The sequence below is a fragment of the Vulpes vulpes genome, unplaced genomic scaffold (assembly GCF_048418805.1).
Source record: "Vulpes vulpes isolate BD-2025 unplaced genomic scaffold, VulVul3 Bu000000655, whole genome shotgun sequence".
In the NCBI taxonomy this organism is placed as follows: Eukaryota; Metazoa; Chordata; class Mammalia; order Carnivora; family Canidae; genus Vulpes; species Vulpes vulpes.
In genome coordinates this window covers 133,866-149,722 of record NW_027325691.1, presented here as the reverse complement: position 1 = coordinate 149,722, position 15,857 = coordinate 133,866, and the positions used below count along the sequence as shown (strand labels likewise).

At 32.8% G+C, this 15,857-nt stretch overlaps 1 non-coding gene across 1 annotated transcript; it reads right to left on the bottom strand.

Annotated features, from left to right (window-relative positions):
* Positions 1-3,760: 3,760 nt before the first annotated feature.
* LOC140596644 (U6 spliceosomal RNA) lies at positions 3,761-3,865 on the bottom strand. Its single transcript, XR_011998539.1, has one exon. It is a non-coding gene; the product is annotated as a U6 spliceosomal RNA (small nuclear RNA).
* Positions 3,866-15,857: the final 11,992 nt, after the last annotated feature.

The window sequence follows — 15,857 nt, the reverse complement described above, 5'->3', positions numbered from 1 at the left end:
AACATGGCAAATAAAAGTAGCACGTATTGCCAAATCACAAATAAAATGATGTGACTGATATGCAATTGTTATAATTAAAGAAAGAACCAAAAAAAGCTTTATATTACATAAATCTCTTAGTAGGAACTTGAGATGGAAAATTACAGTAATTTATTGGGACTCCTGGGTGGCTCAGAGGTTGAGAGTCTGCCATCAGCTCAGGGCATGATCCTGGAGGCCTGGGATCGAGTCCCACATTGGGCTCCCTGCATGGAGCCTGCTTCTCCCTCTGCCTGTGTCTCTGCCTCTCTCTCTGTGTCCTCATGAATAAATAAATAAAATCTTTTAAAACAAAGAAAGTTACAATAACTTACATTTTCTCAGTATTCCAGACTTTTTAAATTATCTTCTCCTTGGATTGGAACATTTTCATTTTTGAGAGCTATATGTAAGGTAGTTTGTGTTGCCAAAAGATGTTTGTAAAGGATTTTTATGTAGTTCCCAAATATTTTAATTGCCAGTATTATCAGACCATCTATCAATAAAATGGCCTTTCACCTAAAAGCCAATATCAACTATTTTGAAAGTTTTACAAGTTACTCAAGAAAAATGTGGAAATTCTATTTATCTATACCTAGCCACATATCCAAGCTACTGCCTGATATTCCATTGTGAAATCATATAGCTCATTAGTAAGAGAACTTTTCTCTCCTCACCAAACCTAGAACTTTATGACTGGCAAGCCCATTATATTTTAATTTCCAAATGCAATAGTGGGTTCTTCTGACCTCATTGGAGAATATTTGTTAATTTTGTATTTGCACTTGATTGTTTATTATTAATGACCATTGTTCCTGCATGATGCTTAAAAATGTGATATCATTAATTTGCTTTGAAATTTACTCAAGTATAACTGTTACATTGAACAAACATCCTGTATGATGCCATCAGAAAGTGTAGTTCTTAACTCTTCCTATATGTGTAGTGTATGTTAATACAGGGTTGCAAGACTATATCTTCATCATCTTCATCAACACAAAAACATAAATATATATTGCAAAAGCTCATTATGTCTTATATTCAAACTCTATAAATTGTTTCTTTTTCTTTGGAAATGAAAGTTTTTGAACAAGCTAGGCAATGGAAATTATTTTTATAGATATTTATGCTACTACTCTCTTGGATTTAGTAGAAAAAAATCAGCAACATTATTATGTGTAGTCAGGGACCCTTTATTATTTCCCAGATGAGCCCTCAGATTTCTTTTACTATGGAATATCCATCTCTTTATCCTGATGTCTTCTTTAACTTTTCATCTTTGATTTATCTCTTCCTGCCCATATGCAGTTCTATTTTCTTTCTCTTCCAAGCTTTCATTCTTTCATTGAAAAATTTTGTTTTAATAGAAACAAGGAAAGGAGGTAAAGGCACTTCATTTTTAAGTATATGTAACTTTTATTTTAAACCTCTCTTCTGGGATGCCTGGATGGCTCAGCGGTTGAAAGTCTGCCTTAGCCCCAGGGTGTGACCCTGGGGTCCTAGAATCAAGTCCCACATTGAGATCCCTACATGAAGCCTGCTTCTCTCTCTGTGTATATCTCTGCCCCCTCTCTGAGGCTCTCATGAATAAATAAATAAATAAATAAACCCCCAAAAAACAAAACAAAACAAAAAAACCTCGCTTCTGTTTGCAACCTTCCCTGTGAATCCTATCTTTGGGGTTCATGTGCTTACTAAAACAACAGCAACAACAACAAAAAACAAAACAAACACAACAAAACAAAACAAAAACCGAAAAGACCTTGATAAAAAGTCCAGAAAAAAAAATTGTCTAAAGAGTATTGAGGGACCTCACATAAAACTTGCAGTTACAGGAAGCTTCTCTCAGTTACAAAATCACTTCTTGCTTTACAGAGTGTGATTTTATTTACTTTACTCAAAACTTCAAGATTGTTTTTAATCTGATTTGCCTATTGAGACCAATGTGATATTTAACCAGCCTCTGTTTCCTGATGGTTTCCCTCCCTGGCTTCTGAAGCTTCCCAGATGTATACATGGTGTGCTCTCACATCCTGTTACCGACATTAATATATTTCACCCTTGCAACTTGTCCTTTATGACTCTTCCTACATCCACCATTGCAGACTTCTCTATTATAATGTAATCTCGGCTACTATAAATTTACATTAGTTCAAATTATGTCTTTTTTTTAGATGAAATGCAAGCACCTTGTCCTTCAACTTTCAAGAAGGCTGTCATATAACACCGGAGGAAGCTGGCAACTTTATGGGAAGCATATGTTGAGCCCTCAACATTCACCAATTAATGACCCTAATGCAAAGCAATTTAAACAAGGAGGGAAACATGCTCCAGTGTCTAAGAGAAAACAAAACAAAATAAAACAGCAAGAATAAGATTATGTGGTTTGAAGTCAAGAGGATAAGTTTTCAAAGCCTAAACAAGTGATTTGTAAAGAATAATTCCACTTTCCATAAAACTGAGAACCTGTGAAAGCTGAGAACAAGAAATCTGCAAGCAAACTGTGGATGGCAGGGCAATAGGTTATGGTCCTGAGAATATATATATATATATATATATATATATATATATATATAATCCATTAGGATATATATCCTGTATATATATATATATTATCCATCCATTAGTTCATTAGATCATCATTTTATATATATATACTTTATATATATAATATATATGCATATATATATAAATTTTACATCCTCCCCAGCAATAAAGGGAGATATATTTGTGCAAAGGTAAATCTGGATGCAAATTATTATTTTTGGAGAGAAAATTATAAAAGCATAATCTGTTGGTACTGAAAGAACACAGAGGTTAATCAGTCAAAATCTCTAATCTTACAAAAGAGAACACTGAGGTATTCATTATTGAAAGTATAACTCTTAGAATATCTCTTAATTCTACTTTTCTGTTCTTAACTTTTACTACTTGTCCTTGGCACAATATTTTGACATACATTCTTTTTGTTCTAGAACATGTTAACTGTGCTTATAAAGACAAGGTCCCACAGAGAATCAGAATAACTTTTCAGAAACTCTGCCTCCCTCCCAAACTTCTCAATGTAAAATTATAATTTAGAGAAATAGCTGATTAGGGGCAGCTGGGTGGCTCAGCTGGTTAATTTTCTGACTCATGATTTCAGCTCAGGTTATGACCTCAGGATCCTGAGATAGAGCCCTGCTTTGGGCTCCACACTAGGCGTGGAGTATGCTTAAGATTTTCTCTCTCCCACACTCTGTCCCTTCTCTCCTTGTGTGTTATGTTCTCTCTCTGTCTCAAAAGAAAAAAAAAGGAAAATATCTAATTATTCATTTCAATAAAGATATAAATGTTTTTCAGTTTTTTATTATGAAACAATTGTTAAATTTTAATTCTTTTCTTTTTTTTTTTTAATTTTTTTTTATTTATTTATGATAGTCATACAGAGAGAAAGAGAGAGGCAGAGACACAGGCAGAGGGAGAAGCAGGCTCCATGCGCTGGGAGCCTGATGTGGGATTCGATCCCGGGTCTCCAGGATCGCGCCCTGGGCCAAAGGCAGGCGCCAAACCGCTGCGCCACCCAGGGATCCCAATTTTAATTCTTTTCTAATTCAAAGATATATACATATAAAAGTTGCAAAAGACAAAAAACTTATGAAGAGAAGTAGGAGAAAATAATCAGATATCCAATACTACATTTTGATGCAGTTTTTCCTATTTATTCTTATGTTTGTTGAAATAATTTTCTTTTCTTTTTTTTTTTTAATTGGAATGCTTCATGAATTTGGGCGTCATTCTTGCACAGAGTTTATGCTAATCTCCTTTGTATTGTTCCAATTTTACTATGTGTTGCTAAAGTGAGCACTATTAAAGATTTTATTTATTTATTTGAGAGAGAGAGAGAGAGAGCATGAACGAGGGGAGGGGCTGACAAGGAGGGAGAGGGAGAGAGAATCTCTCTCTGAGCACAGAGCCCAACGTGGGGCTTAATCTTATGACCCTGAGATCATGACCTGAGCTGAAACCAAGAGTTTGACACCTGACTGAGCCACCCAGACATATGAGAAGCAAGCACTATTGAAATAATTTTGTACATACAGAGTTGTGATCTATTCTATCATTTTAACATTGTTTGAGACAGTTTTTTTCTATTCCATTACACATTCAACAGGTGCATAAAATTTTGTCATGTGGCTGTATAATTGTGTGTGTGTGTGTGTGACCTCCACCATAATCATTTATTCCAGTATTTTATATATAAAATATTAGTTTTAAACATTATTACATAAAGATTTTTCCCCAAAATTTTAATGAATTATTTCCTTAGAAGAGATTCCTAGAAGTGTTTAAAATGTACTGACATTTTAAAGGTTAATTTGTTTTCTACAAATCTTTCCTCAGTTTATACTCTCTCACTAGTATATGAGCCTGCCTGCCTCACTACAGTTTTGCCAGTAATGAGTCCTAGAGACCAAATTATTTGACAAGATCAGGCTAGAAAAGTCATCGGTTAATTTAAAAATCTAATTAAAGTAGAAAGCACATTTTTTTCATAATTTTTCATAAAATTGAAGTGTGTATATGTATGCTAACTTGCCTCTGTTGATTCAGTCAAGGGCTTGATTTGTTGGCCTCTTTGCTATTATCTTTCTTGCATAAGAAAGATACATCCATCTTACATCACTACATTTATCAATTTTTGGTTTTTTAGCAACAAATCAAGGATACTTATGAATAGGAATACAGAAACATTCTGACCTTTAAAGAAAAAATTTGCCTCTGTTTTTATGTTGTTTCATCCAAATTGGTTTTGACATAAATTGTTTTAGGCAGTTTACTCCTTTCAAAGCATACAATTGAATGGATTAGTTACATATAAAAGGGAAGGTAAATACATCTCTGTGGTCTTCATAATCTTTTTATTTGGTACTGGACATTCCCTATATCTCATTATTTTTGGAGTAGAAACTCATATGGAAAGTACAGGAAGATAAAGTTTAAAAATTATATCGAGCAGATCTCTTATCTTTATATTATTGTGTACACAGTAGTCTTGACTTGGCCACATGGCTATTTAAGTAGCTTTGAGTTTGTACATATTGCAAGAAGTTTTCTCGTACTCTTTGTCACTGATAAATACGGTGCTGAGCTGGAATCAGGATACCCGATCATTCCCCCACAAGAAGTTCCTGTAATCTAAGGAAGGACACGGGGGGGGGGGCAAACGGCCTGGGCAGCAAAAGAGAATTTCTTCCCCTCACAAGAAAGCCAGAGATCTGAGTGCTGCAACCACACTTCCAAGACTGCATCCTACTTTATCCCTAAGGATGACCGTGGAGGTGGTGACAATGACCATGACCATGACAGCAGGCACTGAGGAACTGAGCTAAAGGCTCTACAGCATTATACCATCGAAGTCTTCACAACAACTCTGTGGAGAAGACGTGAATGAGGAAATTCATGACTGGAAAGGTTAAGTACCTTGCCCAGTGTCTCACGTGGGGCTGTTGGAAAACCAGAAATCTGGTTGACTTTTGAGATCATGCTATTCTAGTCTTTTGACTGGGTCTTCCATCAGATCTTCCTCCTCTGCCAGACCTTATAAGCTGAAATTCCCCCTACTTCTCACCCTATGTCTCCATCAAGATAGCTTTAATGATTGACCATACAGACTAAGAACTTCAAAGTGTTAACAACCCTAGATTTTATTTTTTTAGCTCCAAGTACATATATCCCATGGTCACTGTGAAGACAAAAAAAAAAAAAAAAAAAAAGATAGGAATTCCCAAAACTTATGAATATATTGCCTTATTTTGACAAAAAAAAAAAAAAAGAGTTTACATTTGTGACTAAGTTAAGGATTTTGAGAAAGGGAGATCATTCTGGGTTATCCGGTGTGCCCATTGTAATCATGATTCCTGATATAAGGAAGGCAAAGGTGTCAAAATCAGAGACAGATGATGGGATGACAGAGGCAAAGCTTGGAGTGGAGTACTTTGAAGATGAAGCAAGGGACCTGAGCCAAGGAGTATGGAGGGCCTTTAGAAGCTGGGAAAAGGCAATGAGGTAAAGTTTCTTTGAAGTCTCACAAGGAACACAATCCTGCCAATACCTTGATTTTAGCTCAGTGAGACACATTTTGGACTTCCTTGTGTTGTTTCAAGCCACTAGGCTTGTGGTAATTTGTTACTGAAGCAACAGGAAACTAATATAGACCTTTTTTTGTGTGTAAAAACTTAATTACTTTATTTAGTTGAGAGAGAGAGAAAACATAGGGAGAACAGTGGGAGAGGGACAAGCAGGCTCCATGCTGAGTGCAGAGCCCATCACAGGGGCTCAATCGCAGGACCCAAGATCAAGACCTAAGCTGAAACCAAGGGTTGGACTTTTAACCAACTGAAACACAGGGGCCCTGGAAATTAATATAGTCTTATAAATGATGTTTGTACTTACATACTTCAGTCATGTGCTACTTAGTATGTGAAACTAATACCAGCCAGAAACTGTTATACAGTAAGGAACAATTCTTATGTCTCAGTTTTGTAAACTCTATTATGCTTCTTCTCAGGACATTAGTCAACATGTATACTTTTTTGGGGTGTCTTAAAGTTTAGTTTTTAAAAGAACAATAACTTATGAAAAGTTAACAATTATAGCCTTAAAGTGTTGTAGAATATGTCGATCAATTAAACCTCTGACATTTCAAAATAAATCAAGGAGAAATGAGATCTTGCAGAGCTATTTGTCAGAATTGATTTTAATTTATAACTAGAATGTGAATCATGGGTAGATTCTGTAGAATATTTAAAAATCAATTATTCTTTTACCTGAAAGTGAATAAGGAAAAGGAGGACTTTAAAATGTGAAGAACTTTACAGGGAAGATAGTGACAGTGAGAAATTATTATGAAAAATATTCAGACCCAGAAGAGTCAATACAATATTGAAAGACAAGAACAAAATTGGAGAACTGATGTTAGTTGACTTCAAAATTTACTATAAAGCCACAGTAATCAAAACAGTACTGTACTGGTGAGAAAAAAAAAAAAAAAAACAGATAAAAAGGTGAATGGAACACAACAGGGAGCCCAGAAGTATATCCATGTACATGTAGTCAACTAATCTTTGACAAAGGAGCAAGGGTCATAAGATAGAACAAAGACAGTTTTCTTAATAGTAGTACTGGAAAACTGGACATCCAGATGCAAAATAATAATAATAATCTACCTGCATACCATGCATCCTTCACAAATGTTAAATCAAAACGTATCACACACTGAAATATGAAATGTAAAACTATAAGGCTACCAAAATATAACACAGGAGAAAACTTAAATGACATTGGGTATGGTAATGACTTTTTGTGGATAATAACAAGGGCACAGTTCATGAAAAAAATAATAGATAAGCTTGACTTATTTAAATCAAAACCTCTGATCTGCTAAAGACAATGTCAAGAGAATGAGAAGACAAACCACAGACTGGGAGAAAATATTTGCAAAAGACACATGCAATAAAGAATTATTGCCCAAAATATATGAAAAGCACTTAAAACTCACAATAAGAAAGCAAGTATTCCAATTAAAAAATGGCCTAAGACTTTAACAGACACTTTAGCAACAACAGCAACAACAAAAAGTAGTAATGGCAAGTAAGTATCTGGAAAAATGCTTCATATCGTGTGTTATTAGGGAATTGCAAATTAAAGAAAAAAAAAAACACTGAGATACTATTACACATCTATTTGAATGGCCAAAATCCAGAACACTGACAACACTGGCGAGGATGTGGAGAATCAAGAATTCTCATAAATTACTGGTGGGGATGTTAATAATATAGCCACCTTGGAAAACAGTGTGATGATTTCTTGTTTGAACTTACTATATGACCCTGTAATCTTGCTCCTTGGTATTTACCCAGAAAAGTTGAAAATTTTGTCCATAAAAATATCTGCACATGGATGTTTATAGCATTTTTATCTGTAATTTTCAAAATTTGAAAGCAACCAAAATGCAGATGACTGAATAAATAAGCTGGTGCATTCCAACAGTGTGATATTACTGAGTGCTAAAAAGAAATGAGCTATCAAGGCATAAAAGACATGGAGAACCTTAAGTGTATATTACTAAGTGAGAAAAGCCAATCTGTCATGGCTACATGCTGTATGATTCCAACTATGTGACATTTTGGAAAAGGTGACATTATGGAAACAAAAAGATTAGTGGTTGCCCAAGGTGTGTGTTTGGGGGAGAGATGAATAAGCAGGGCAGAGAGAATTTTTATGGCAGTGATTGCAATGATGGAAAAATGTCATTATATATCTTTCCAAACCCATTGAATATATATTAAGAGTGAACTTTAAGGTAAGCCACGGACTTTGGATGATTATGATGTGTTAGTGTAGGCTCATTGTTGGTTAAAATGCACCATTCTTGTGAGTGGGGATGATCTATCAGGGAAGCTCTGAATATGTGGGGCAGAGACTGTACAGAAATCTCTGTACTTCCTTCCCAATTTTATTTTAAACCTAAAACTATTTTAAAAAATAAAGAAAAAATATTCAAGGGAGAATATATACTTAAAAACCCTTTGAAATAATTGTCCAGAAAAAATTTGAAATGTTTTCTATTTCATCCTCTAAAGGAAATTAAGATTTTTTTGAAGTAGTTCAACTGTATTTCTACCTGCACAAGATATAACAGAACCCAAAGGTTTGCTTCTAGCCCCATTAGGTTCAATTTACATATAATGGAGATTTTGCATCCATCAACACCCAGTGATGGATAAGAGCAATTTCAACTTGACCTCCATTCTATGGATAATTTTAAAAGCAGAGTAATTTAAAAGTTATAATCAATTATTGATATTACTTGGCTTCTTAAACATTATGTGATAGGTAGTGGTTTAATAATGCAATATGAAAGTGATTAGATACATGAATTAGGGTTGTTGGTATATAACGTTGCTGGCTTTTTTATATGCATTAATTAAAATTATTTGTCTGATATATTTGATTCATTAGTGGTGTTTACAGAATTATATATTATTATGATTTAACAGGGATAATATTGTCTTGTTACAATGGGAAAATTCTTACCTTCATTCTCTAAATACACTAAAGTCCTGAAAACATTTGAGTACTTTAAATAATGGATTTAAATGTTTTGCAATGGTATTAAACGTCAATGGGCTTCTGTTTCTAAAACTTCATATATTACTTTCTTACATTTCTCCATTTATATTGAACATGTTTGGGTAAAAACAAGTTATTGTTGGAAATAATTGCTTTGAAGAAATGATCTGTTAATAGACATTTTTACTTAAATATGAACATTTAGCAGGAACAAAGTATCCAAATTTGGATAATTTGATTAAATAGATATGATATTGGTTCTTGATTAAATACACATGATATTAAATTTTACTTCTAAATTTCTATTCTTCAGTAGAAAGCATGTGAAAAATCAGGGTGCCTAAGTGGCTCAGTTAAGTGGCTCAGTCAGTTAAGTGGTTCACTCCTGATTTCAGCTATAGGTCATGACTTTAGGATCTTGGAATAAAGCCCTGTGTTGGACTGTACACTCAGTGGGAAGTCTGCTTGTGGATTTTCTCTCTCTTTCTCCCTCAGCTCCTCCCCCTGCTCATGGTCTCTCTTCCTCTCCTCTCTAAAATAAATAAGTAAATCTCTTAAATTTTTTTTAAAGAATGTGAAAAATTACTAATATAAAAATGAAAAATATATCTGTACATGAGAACTTGAATATTTATATACACACAAAGATTTGTATATACCAAATTTATGTCTTTAACTACATAAATACGTATGCATATAAATGTGCCTCTATTTTTAAATATACAAAGAATTCCTAATAATCAAATAATCACTAGTCAAATAAAAATACTTGATAATTACATATAAGTTAGCAATTTTAATATATTCAAGTATATTCATTTTTCTTGTAAAAATTACAACCTACATGACAGTTCTCTCTATGTGATAATTCCTACATTTATAATATATATTATTTCTTTTAATTATCATAATAATCATGAGGAATATATTAAAATGAGAGGTTGAAAACAAAAAAAAATAATTAGAAGGCATCAAAGAAAAGATTTGAAAAAACATGTATCAAATACACAAAAACATACCTTCTTAAAATATATGCATCATTCACATATATAATAGAAAAACAACCAAATCAGTAGACAAAGGGGAGCAGACACAATGAATAGCTTACAAAGGCAGAATTTGTTTTGACTGTCTGTAAAGAAACATAATCCTTGGGACACCTGGGTGGCTCAGCAGTTGAGCGTCTGCGTTAGGCTCCAGGCCTGATCCTGGAGACTGGGGATCAAGTCCTACACAAGTCCTACATCGGAGCCTGCTTCTCTCTCTGCCTGGGTCTCTGCCTCTCTTTCTGTGTCTCTCATGCATAAATAAATAAAATCTAAAAAAAAAAAAAAAAGAAAAGAAAAGAAAGAAAGAAAGAAACAATCCTAATAAGACCATACAAGCTCTCACCCAAGGCAAGTTTCACCCATGAATTTCCAGGAGCTGTCAGGTGGCAACATAAAACCCTGCTCAAGGTTCATGCTGGTGGCAACAACTTTCCATTCCATAGAGTTAGAGCCATACAGGTGTGGTGATGAGAAAGAATGTAAGCACATAACAGAGCAGGTACCTATTGTAGTAGTTCAGTTTTTCATAATGTTTTCCACCTTAGAGACTGTGGGTGAGCAATGCCAGATGCCCATATACTATTGTCCATTGCTACTCTACTTTGCAAAGACATTGGTGGATATTAGTGGCTTCCAATGGGAATAATAATTCAATCAAAATAGGCTGGATCATAAAGATGGTTCTTTATTTTGTGAGTTTTCCAAAGTTTCTAGAGCTTCTCTGTGAGCAGTTTTAAATTTCAACCTTACATAAAGTACTTTAACAGCTTAACTTGGCTTTCTATTAAAGCTATCTTTCATTGTCAGTTTGACAAACAGTAATAAAATTAATTATTTGTTGCAAATACCTGTAGTATGCCAGGTACTGTGCTAAATTTACATACATTATCTCATTCAGTCTTCATAATAGTCCTATAAGATAGGTACATACATAAAACACATTTTTTTTCTTTCTTTCTTTCTTTCTTTCTTTCTTTCTTTCTTTCTTTCTTTCTTTTCTTTTTTTCTCTTTCTTTCTCTTTCTCTTTCCTTTTTTTTTTTTTTTTTTTTTTTAACTGATGAAGGATGTAACACATAGACTGCTCAAAGTTACACAACTGGTCAGTGTAGAGCTGGACAGTCTGATTCCAGATCTTACACCCATTGTAGTCCTTGGACACCAATAATCCAATCATAGAAATAGGGGAACTATTCAAATAGATGTTTGATGAACTTCATTAAGAGTCAAGCAGAGTCAAGCTAGTAGTTAAGACATCCTCATTCCAGTGCTCACATTCTTAATCACTACTACCTACCCTCTCTTCAAGAGGAATCAGTGACCAAATTGGTTTGTAATGCTAAGACACATTTTACATTTCCCAACTAAGTTTGTTCTGAATAAAAAAAATGAGCAAACATCTGAATTTCTTCTTTTAGGATACCCAAAGAGGAAGACTTATTGAAAAGTCTGGGAAAAAAAAAGAATGGAAATATTCTTAACTTTATGTTTACCTATTACTTATTTAAATTAACAAAATTAATCACAGATTTAAATTCTGTTGTCACAGGTTCAGAATTATTTCCCATGCATTATTGTGCCAGAAATGACACGGGGAAATTTCTCTCCCATAATTTATTTTGGAAAATTTAAAATTATAGAGTAACTACATCCTGATAGAGGTATTTGTGAACATATTACCAGAATCATTGTTTTTTTAATTTCCCCATGGGAATATGTTAAAGAAAGTAGAAATACTAATCTAAATAATCTACCTTAGAATCATCTACCTAAAAAAATGGTAATCATGGTGAAAAATGTTCCTACCCAAGTATTCTAGCATTGTTAGCCACTACCATAGTTCCATGTTTGGGATATCTGAAATGTTATATGAGGTGTGATGTAGAGGGAAGCACTCTTTTGGATGTATGCCTGTTTCCTGGAATTTACCCTGCATCAGCTGTGAAAGTGATCCAAATGTTTAGGTTTATTTGAAGATACAGCAACTTCTGGCTGACATCTGGTCTAGTTATTTGTGGTCAAAGTACACAATTTCTCTTTTTCTTTTTCTTTCTTTCTTTCTTTCTTTCTTTCTTTCTTTCTTTCTTTCTTTCTTCTTTCTTCCTTTCTTTCTTTCTCTTTCTTTCTTTCTTTCATTCTTTCTTTCTTTCATTCTTTTCTTTCTTTCTTTAGATTCCTTCCTTCCTTCTTTCCTTCCTTCCTTCCTTCCTCCCTTCCTTCCTTCTGTCTCTCCTTTTCCTTCCTCTCTGTCTCTTCTCTTCCTTCTCCTTTCCTTTCTTCCCTCCTGTCTTTCTTCTTGTTGTTTTTATTAAAATTTCAGATAAAGATACAAGGTTGGTAATAGTACCTTTTTGAAACATTTTTATAGAAAGATAATTCGGAGGCTGTGATATATTCTAATGAACTGGACATTTTAATGTATTGTTAACTTTAATTTTTACTGTAAATTTCTAGCTTGGAATAAAAAATTACTTTGATATGTCATTGCATTATATTACTTTTCATGTGCAGCAGAAGGCATTAGTCATTTATCAGCATCTTGACCTGGTGACATAATAATAATAATACCAAGAGTTGAAGTTAAAAATTTGAAATTACAGCTCTCAAAAGTAGAAAATGTTGGAGATAATAGAAAATTATTCAAGGGGCACTCAGAACCTAAGTCTGCCTTAGGTTCGGATTGTGATTTCAGGGTCCTAGAATTGAGCCCCACATTGTGCTTCCTGCTCTGTGGGGAGCCTACTTCTCTCTCTGCCTTTGTCTCCTGCTCCCTCTGCTTGTGCTCTGTCTCTCTCTCTCTCTCTCTCTCAAATAAATACAATCTTTAAGAAAAAAAGAGAAAAGTATTTGAAGTCTGTGATTTGTCATTGATCTTATAATTTTTTTTTATATTTTAATCAAAATTTTAGCTGATTAAAAATTTTTAGCTAATTTATACCACTCTTATTTGGTAAGGAAAGTAACATTTTATTCTTTTGGTTGTTATTGTATTATTTTTAATAGTCCTGAATACTATTTCCAAGGTTGTTAATATTTATGATTCTTGGAGAAACAAAATTACAGTATCTGAAGGCTAGCCTTTTAAGGGAACTTTAATTTCACATTTTTGATTCCACATTTTACAGTCTACCTGCTTATTAACCAATACCTGTGTGTATTTTAAATATTTCATGACTTCACTACTATTAACTGATTTATTACTGAAGGTCTAAACCAGCCCATTTGAAAAATTTACTTCGTATTTGTATTCTAGTTTCCTATATTGAGGCATTCTATTAGAAACTTTTCAGAACTTATATTTTTTATAATCCAAAGGCATACATGACATTTCACAGAATCTATTAAACTGGAATAATGATTTTATCATAAGATACTATTTAACTCCCAAGACTAAATATTAGATAAACATAGACATTTTAGTTTAATGAGAGCTAGTTCTTAGCTATTTTACATCTTAATTTATTTTGGATTATTAAAAGTCATATCTAGATTAGAATTCTTGAAAGTATATATATTTCTGTTTTGAAAGGGGTTTATTGGACAAATTTAGCAGAAATTAAAATTAAATCCTGCAGCTAGAAGGAACATGCTCAAAAGTAGACTAAAATGCTTCTCCTTGATTATGAAGTTTTTGATTAATAAGAAATGAGACTATCAAACATGTTAAACAAAAATGAAAAAAAAAAACTTCCTAAAACCTAAGGTAGTACTTAAAACCAAATTCCATTTTATTCTAACATTTAATTAGATTAATAGATTTTGGTAGATAAAACTAGATAGATCTTGAATTACCTGAACATCAACATATTTATCATCTCTTTTTGTAATAATACAATATGTAGGATATTATTTTAGAAAGTAAAGAATCTATAGCATCTGTGAGTCTTCTAAAATGTCACACAAACTATATGACAGGTTGGTTATCATGTGTAATTGTTCCTAAGTATTCCTAAGTATTCATTGTTTCTATGGCAACAGGAGGAATAAAAATGTCTCTGCTTCACTGGTTCTTAGTTCATCATAAAATATTGTTTCATTATGCTTACAGAAATTCACAGAAGAAAAATAATCCTCATTTAAAAAAAACTTATAGATTTATCTGTATTAAGAATGGGTCCTTTGTGCTGATACAAACCATTTCATACTTACATAATGCACAGGTTTACTGGTTTCTATCAGACTTTCTATTTGTCAATCTTCCCTCCATTTTCCTCTATAACCTATCTTTTCACTAATCTACATTCATTGCTTCCTTCATCTTAGCTCAATTCAATATCACATGATTATCTCCTTAAATACTGAGAAAGTTCTAGACAGATTCAATATACATTCATGATGAAAATGATAAAGAAAATGGGACTGGAGAGATATTCTTTTAATATGATTATATTTCTCTACTAAATATCTCATATATATCTCTATGATTTGGCAATGTAGTAGAAATATTCTTAGCCAGGACAATTAAATAAGAGAAATCAGTTAGAGTTGTAAAAACGGGCAATTTAAGGAGTAAAATGATCTCTATGTTCAGTTAATATGATAAAATACATAGAAACGCCAGAGAATCGATACTAAAACTAATTCAACTATTAATGAATTGAGTAAGTTGACCAGGATATAAAATTATCATATAAAGTCAACAGTCTTCATATATACATTTAAGATTGCAACAAAGAAGACTAAATATAAAGACATAAATTTCACAAGAAATGTGTAAGATCAGCATGAGGAAAAAAATTTAAAACTAAATAGAGATGAATAGATAGAATAGATAAAATAGAAAGTCCAAAACTAGATGCAAATACATATAGAAATTTAATATATGATAAACTGGCAAATCAGTTTACCAGGGTAAAGATTGACTCGTTAATAAATAGTGATAAGACAACTAGGTAGCCATATGGAAAAAGCTAAAATTAAATTTGTCTCATATCATATAAGAGATTACTACGGATGGATTAGGTATCTAAATGTAAAGAATGAAGCCATGGATCTACTACAAAGAAACATTCATGAATTTCTCTTTAGTTTCTGCATAGGGAAGGCATAGTGAGTGTGATATAAAATTCAAAGGCATTAATTGAAAAGACTGTTGCATTTGACAACATAAAATAAAAATGGTTGAAAAAAAACAGTATTTAAAAATATAACTGACTTAACTTGTAGAGAAAAATTGCAACATTTAAAACCGACCAAAGGAAAGTGTCCTTTTTAAAATAAAGAGACAAAGGATCAAAACCCTGATAGAAACTGAGAAAAAAAAAAAGAAATAACTAAAAGAATCACAAAAAAATAGAAAAAAATGTTCTTAAAATATTCTATCATAATTAGAGAAATAATAGTTTAAAAATGCCGAGATCCTACTTATCATGTATCTAATGTACAAAAATTAACTACGTAATATTGAAATTTTCAGTGAGGCTGTGGGGAAACAAACTCTCATATTTTGCTAATGGGAAAGAAAATTAGTAAAATACATTTTTGATAAAATCTGGTAATACTTAACAAAACTACCTACACACTTACTCTTCAATCCAGAAACATTTAAAAACATACACTAAAGATACACCCCCAGTAGTAAGAATACATTTGTGTACAATGTTATTCGTTACAGCATTATTTGTAATTTCAAGCTATTGGAAATAACTAATACTCATATACAGGAAAGAGATTAGATA